A 7,878-nucleotide genomic window follows, 5' to 3' on the forward strand; every position below is an offset into this window, starting at 1 on the left:
TGCACCAATAGCATCCGTCATGGCAGCAGGGGGGCAGTACATACCAGCAACAAATACATTTGTATTTTGGTTTATCGACAACCAGGTCGTCAAATTTGTTGGGAATAAAAATATTTATTTAATAAGTCACTTTCTGAGCACTTTTACAATGGGCAAATATGTATGGAAGGTTTCGTTCAAATCAAAAGGGGTGTTGTCAAAAAGCATTTGAATTCTAGTGATTTATCCTGTTTTATTAGGCACTGTTAGAACAGGATAATACCCTGTTTTAATAGGCACTGTTTGAACAGGATAAGACCCTGTTTTAATAACCCATGGAATTTACGATGCAATGATTGAAACGAAGGAGAAGCTTTATAAATTTAGTTGCTTTATTATTAACAGGAATATCTTATTAACAGACAGGCGGATGCAACTACCCTCAGAACGTGTTGGACTGCGTCCCAATACTCTTAGCAATACTGCAGACCGATGATGAAAAGGAAGTAAAATAGACTTCACTCTATAAAAATATGTTCCATAACCGTAGTCTTCAGTGTAATTAAATGTAAAAGATATTGGAAGTAGCCTATGAACCGATCATAAACTAAATATAATAATGTTTGTGTGTCCCTCAAGCTCATTTCTGGGATAATTTTTTATAATTGTACATTTAATGTGTAGTGATTTTGCTGCATTTGAGCTTTTTTGATTGAGTTTTTGCCCCACCAATATTTTCATGTTCAAATCTCAGACCCGGCTCACAGCACACAGCTGGTGAGGTGAAGGGTGGAGGGTGAACCCCGGTAATGGTGTGAGATCCAGATCATCCTCTGTTACTCCAGGAGGAGGAGAGAAACGAAAGCGCTGCAGGAGGGAGGTGAAGAAGAGGAAGAGCTCAATCCTGGCCAGACCCTCCCCCAGACACACCCTACGACCTGCGAGAGAGACCAAAGATACAGAAAATAGCATGAAGTCTGTCCAAAAGGCAACATGAATTGATCTACTTCTTGCAATGAAACAATTAGTTATATAATGAAGTTAATCTACCTGCAGAAAAGGCCATGAAGGCGTCCCTCTTGACAAATCCTCCCTGCTCATCCAGAAAGTGTGAGGGGTTAAAGGTGTTGGGGCTTTCCCATTCGCTATCATCCTGAAGGACCGACGTCAGTAGAGGAATCACAGACGTCCCCTGCAGTAAGGGTGAAGCACAGGACCCCTTATTTTCAGAGTAAAAGTGATGAAACTTTGTTTAATAGGAATGGATTGCAACTTCAGGCAGAAATACACTTATGGCATGCCCATACTCCAATATTTCACAATAATGTGTTGTGATCTGGATGCCGTCTTTTTGCATCCCCCAAATGTGGAATCCTTACCGATATCATGGACAGTTATGGTTTGAGAACATTCCAAGATTTGAAAGATTCATACAACTCCCTTTTTTTCTATATTTACTACTAAAGTCAGCTATGCTGGTCTACAGAGTCCCTTGGGAAACCCAACTACCAAACCTTCCAGTGATAGATTTATAAATACACTATCTGGTCTCCCAAATGGACTGATCTCTATAATATATAAACAACTTTTGGAAAGCTCATATTCTGAGCTAGCCATTTAAACAGTATGGTCCACAGATCTAATTCAATCTGAACAATCATTTAACTGGAACAGAATATAGATGTCACGTATACTCCTCTCCGGCGCACTAGGTCACCAGGCTGCTCATTATTATATACACACACCTGTCACCATCATTACGCGCACCAGCACCTCAGACTCACCTGGACACCATCACCTGCCTGATTACCTTCCATATATTACTCCCTTTGGTTCCTTCCCAGGCGTTGTTTCTGTTTCCCAGGCGTTGTTTCTGTTTCCCAGGCATTGTTTCTGTTTCATGTCTGTTTATTGCTATGTTTAGTTTATTGATTAACTCCCTGAACTTGCTTCACGACTCCCAGCTCACATGTTACAATAGAAAAATATGACCTTGGCATCCTGTAATCCCAACCATACATGTATACAGGTGGATGGGAGGCATGTTTTCCAGGTGGGGAAGGAGGATGCGGGGGTTGGATAGGGACTGAAGGGGGGAATGGATTGGGCTTCTATTTATATGCATTTCTTTTATTGTTTTTGAATCTGTAACTACCCTTAAGAAAAAAATAAGACAATATGAAGCTGGTCACAAAATAAACAAAGAGATTTGGATATCCAGGTATCTGACCTTTTTGATGAAATATCCCTGGAAGGTGACATCTCGGCTGGTGGTGTGAGGGACGGCCATGGGTGCAATGCTGGCCAGTCTCTGGGTCTCATGGATCACTGCATCAGTGTAGGGCAGGTTCTTCTTGTCCTCTACCAAGGTTTGACGACTTCCTATAACCCTGCTGATCTCCTCCTGGACCTGATCTGAGACAGAAAGGAGGGAGGGTTGGAGTTAATACAGTGAAATGTACACTGAGAATACAAAACATTAAAAACACCTGCTCTTCTTTCCATGACAGACTGACCAGGTGAAAGCTATGATCTCTTACTGTCTCTTGTTAAATCCACTTCAATCAGTGTAAATGAAGGGGAGGAGACAGGTTAACAATGGAGTTTTAAGCCTGAATACAATTGAGACTTTATTTAACCAGTTAAGAAAAATTCTTATTTACAATGACGGCCTACCAAAAGGCCTCCTGAAGGGACAGGGACTGGGATTAAAAATAAGTTAAATATAAATATAGGACAACACACACCACGACGAGAGAACACAACACTACATAAAGAGAGACCTAAGACAACACAGCATGGTAGCAGCACATAACATGGTACTAACATTATTGGGCAGACAACAGCACAAAGGGCAAGGTAGAGACAACAACACATCACGCAGAGCAGCCACTGTCAGTAAGACTGTCCATGATTGAGTCTTTGAATGAAGAGATTGAGATAAAACTGTCCAGTTTGAGTGTTTGTTGCAGCTCGTTTGTCAGTTCTGACCTTAGTTCCTTTGTTTTGTCGTTCCAGTGAGTTGGGGTGTGCAGTCTAGTTCTTTTGCATTTGGGATTTCTGTTTTTGGCAAATGCAGAAATGAAAAGATGATCGACCCAGGAATGTATCTGCACCAGCGCTTTGGGGACCTTTTTAACAGAATGTGACTGGCAGAATGGGTGTTGTATGATGGAGGATGACAGCTGCAGTGAAAAGACAAGCGACCCAGGGATGTGTGCGCTTTGGGGTTATCTCAGATAGGGAGTGAGGCTTATCTCAGAGGGTTTTATAAATAAGCGTCAACCAGTGGGTCTTGCGACATGGATTGTGTATATGTGCCATTCAGAGGGTGAATGGACAAGACAAAAGATTTAAGTGCCTTTGAATGGGGTATGGTGAAGGTGCCAAGCGCATCGGTTTGTGTCAAGAACTGCAACGCAGCTGGGTTTTTCACACTCAACAGTTTCCAGTGTGTATCAAGAATAGTCCACCGCCCAAAGGACATCCAGCCAACTTGACAACTGTCAAAAGCATTGGATTCAACATGGGCCAGCATCTCTGGAATGCTTTGAAACCTTCTAGAGTCCATGCACCAACAATTTGAGACTGTTCTGAGGAAGATGTTCCTCAGTTAACGTTTAACCTTCATTAACCAAGCCATCCTTGTCTAGTTTCATAATATATTCTTCAATCTGGCTCTTTGCCAATGTTTTATAACACCATGAGTGCTTTACTGTTTAATGTCTGTGTGTCACAGGTGGCACCTTAATTCGGGAGGACGGGCTCATAATAATGGCTGGAATGGAATCGAACACATGGTTTCCATATTTATTCCATTCCAGCCATTATGAGCCGTCCTCCCCTCAGCAGCCTCCTGTGGTGTGTGTGTTCATGTGTTTGTGTTTATATCAATCCTTACCCTGTATATGGGGGTACTTGGCCATTAGCAGCAGACCCCAGCGCAGGGTTGTCCCGGTGGTGTCGGTACCAGCACCAAACAGGTTACCAACACTAAATACCAGGTTGTCGTCATGGTAGAAAGAATCCATATTGCCAGATTCCTAACAGAAACAAACCCTCAGATGACATGAGTTATGTACAGTCAGTCTTTCGTCAACTCTGAGCCAAGAGAAACTCACATGCATAGTATTGATATTAGCCCTCTGATTACAAAGACCAACAAATGTTTTTTAACATCATCCACATGAGTCACAGCAAAATGTTTTTTTTATTAAAACTGCATTATTGATTAAGGGCTTGAAAGTACGCATTTCACTCTAAGGTCTACACCGGTTGTATTCGGCATGTGACAAATACAATTTAATTTGAATTGAAAATCGTTTCTATGATCTCATACACTATTTTAGTCCCATCTTTGATTATTATTAACCATGACCGCGTACCCCGGCCAAACCCTAACAATGCTGGCCCAATTGTGTGTCGCCCTATGGGACTCCAATCATGGCCGGTTGTGAGCCAGCCTGGAATCAAACCAGGGTCTGTAGTGATGCCTCTAGCACTGAGATGCAGTGCCTTAGACCTCTGCGCCACTCAGGAGCCCCCATCAAGCATTTCACACACATTATCTGGATACTGACAGTTAGAACTTGGTGGCCTATAAGAGCTACACTAAAATAGGCTTTAGAGGAGGCAGGTGAACCTGCAATAAGACGAGATCTCTCTAAGCATTACAGGGATATGGCTCTGAATATGTACAGCAACAACTCCCCATATGCATTCCTGTGTCTTATGTAGATGTTATATCATTGTATTGCTGATGATGTATCAAATTAATTATCTATGTGAGTCTCATAAATGGCTAATATATGAATACATATCTGATGTTAGCAAGTTATTAATTGTATTAACCTTATTTCTAAGGCTACATATATTAAAAGCGTCTTATGGGCAGGTGGGACGGTAGTTACATCACAAATGGTCCTTTGTTCGATAATATCCTTTATATCAATAAAAACTCAGTTTAGCTGGCACGCTTCTTGGAATCAATAATCCACACAGTTTCCCTCCATAAAAATGCATACAAAATGAATCCCAAACATTACTAATAAACTTTTCCAAACAAGTCAAACAACGTTTATAATCAAACCTTAGGTTCCCTGATACGTAAATAAACAATAACATTTAAGACGGAGAATCGTTATTGTCTTTACCAGAGAAAAATACCAAAGAACGCGCTCTCTTTCACACGCTTGGAAACACTATAGCGAAATGGGAGCCACCTAGAAAAAATACAATTTCTGGCTCATTTTTCCAAAAACCCAGCATGAAACTCTTTCTAAAGACTGTTGACATCTAGTGGAAGCCCTAGGAACTGCAATCTGGGAGGATTTATAATAAAAGTGATAGCCATTGAAAATAGTGGTAGGCTGAATTTCTTTTTTTTGGGATGGTTTGTCCTCGGTGTGTCGCCTGCCATATCAGTTCTGTTAAACACAGACATCATTTGAACAGTTTTAGAAACTTTAGAGTGTTTTCTATCCTAATGTACCATTAAAATTATATGGTTAATATAATATGGGCTATTTGTTTGCCATTTCCTGTGTAGCTTATCAGAGATAGAAACAATATGGAAAATAACAAAAGCAAACAAAACAGATAATCAACACATTCTTTTAAATCAGCTTGAGGAACTGTTTTAGTGTTTGAGTCTGAGTTTACATGTGATTCTACTGATACAGATAAATAGTTAGATCCTCCCTCAGCTGGCATTCAGTCAAACTGGTTGAATCAACATTTTCCACATCATTTTAATTAAATTATGTTGAATCGACGTCGAATAGATGTTGAATTGGCGTCTGTGCCCAGTGGGATGTTAGTGTTGGACAACTGAAGTTAGTTGTGTTTTTCAGCAGTAAAGTGAACCACAAGGTGGTGTAATAAGTACTATAAACCCGGCAGTTTTGTTCCTGGATACTGATTATCCGAATGTCTTGTAACTTAGACAATATACCACTAGTGTGGCGAAAAATTACTTATTTACTGTTCTAATTATGTTGGTATCAAGTTTATAACACCAGCAAGGCACCTCTGGGTTTTGTGGACATGGCCAATAAACAAGGACTGTATACAGGCACTGCACTGCATCATGCAGTGCCTTTGCTGTGGTAAATTGACTAGATACTACCCTCTGACCTTATTGATTAATTATATTCTGTATAGTCATACTGAGCACATACGCAACACTTTGTTATGAATGAGTGAGATGCAGATTCTGCATGAAGTCTTCATACCTCCAGGGTCTGCTTTCGGACGAGGAACGAGTCCACAAAGCCTCTACACATATGAGGGTTCAGAGTCTCCTTCAGGCCCTCGCCAGCTCTGTCACCTCCATCTTCAAATCAGCAACATTCTTTTTCAGATGTGTCAGGTTGTTTATCCACGGACCCAACCAGGGAAACATGTTGTACATCTACACAGAGATTCAGGTAGAATACACATAAAACAATATTATATTAATTATAACACACCACAACTATGATTAGATCATTAAATACAAATGTGATGCACATAAATATGTAATTATTAGTTGTGAGCACCAATAGTGATATTCAATATTATTTGATATCGATATGAGCAAGGCATATTGTAATGTCAGTTTATTATTTGTACTATTCTGTAAAAAGAACAGATTACTTTTCCTGCATACACAAAACCCTCAAACAGACCTCACAGGCTCTAAATTTAGCATATTTAATTAATTGCCTGTTGATGGTCCTATAATATAGGCCTCCCTAACTAACCAGTATGAATACAATATTATAATAACAGAATATTCACACCTGGCCCAACCGACAATCTTGCTAACAGTTGTCTGAACTTCAAAGAGCCATGGAAGTGAACAGAAAAGTGAACATACACAGGTGCAATATATTTTATGCAAACCGATACGATATGGATTCACAAAAATGGTACTGATAGTGATATAATTTTGTATATCGGTGCCCATCACTAGTGATTATTTAACCATATTATATATAATAATTAAAATGATATAATTAATTGTACAAAATATTTTATCAATTTAGCAGACGCTCTTATCCAGAGACGATTCACAGTTAGTGCATTCATCTTAAGATAGCTTGGTGGGACAATCACATGTCACAGGCATAGTAAGTGCACTTTTCTCAAAGTAGTTTTGAGGAAAAGTCAGCAAAGTCAGAGCTAGAAACCTGTTGTTCAGGAACTTTTTGGGGGGTGGGGGCGAGGGTTTATTTAAGATACTTTTTGAGGAGGTGGAGTTTCAGGTGTTTTCAGAAGATGGGCAGGGACTCTGCTGTCCTAGCTTCAGGGGGAAGCTAGTATCCACCATTGGTGTGCCAGGACAAAGAACTTGGACTGGGCTATGAGGATTTTATTTGTTATGAATATTGTATATAATGATGTATAAGCAGCTTGGTAATGGGTTATAAACTGTACAATAATGGTTTATAATACGTTTACTGGCCCATCAAGTAAAGTATAACTGAGTATGTACATTTTAATTTGCAAGAATTCATAACAGGTGTTCTGTGTCCTTGTTTTATTGATTGCACTGAGACAGACATTATTTACTCAGAAAATACAGTAAAAACATAATGGTCTGAATAAGCAGACTACCTGAATTGATGCAGAACCTATAAGGTGAACATTCTCATTGACCCTGTCCACCATGCCTGTGAATAGGGGTCAGTGTATTCAAACCGGCTGCCAGTAGACAATGGCCGAGATTATGTTGGAGACGGCATAAAGCACAGGCTGTGCTGTGTCAAATGCCTTACCTGTAATAGACAAAACATCTAATTAATTACAAAATAAGCTTTCCAGAACCCACACGATCACTTAGCAAGCCAATTAGCTATTTACTAATAATGTGGTTTAAAATAGCCTGATTTGTAACCAGGCAATTAAGCCTAGGCA

At 39.9% G+C, this 7,878-nt stretch overlaps 1 pseudogene; it reads right to left on the reverse strand.

Annotated features, from left to right (window-relative positions):
* Positions 1-353: 353 nt before the first annotated feature.
* Positions 354-7,641, reverse strand: LOC127906147 (cytochrome P450 2K4-like; annotated as a pseudogene).
* Between the last annotated feature and the right edge of the window lie 237 nt (positions 7,642-7,878).

The sequence above is a fragment of the Oncorhynchus keta genome, unplaced genomic scaffold, assembly GCF_023373465.1.
Source record: "Oncorhynchus keta strain PuntledgeMale-10-30-2019 unplaced genomic scaffold, Oket_V2 Un_contig_17431_pilon_pilon, whole genome shotgun sequence".
In the NCBI taxonomy this organism is placed as follows: Eukaryota; Metazoa; Chordata; class Actinopteri; order Salmoniformes; family Salmonidae; genus Oncorhynchus; species Oncorhynchus keta.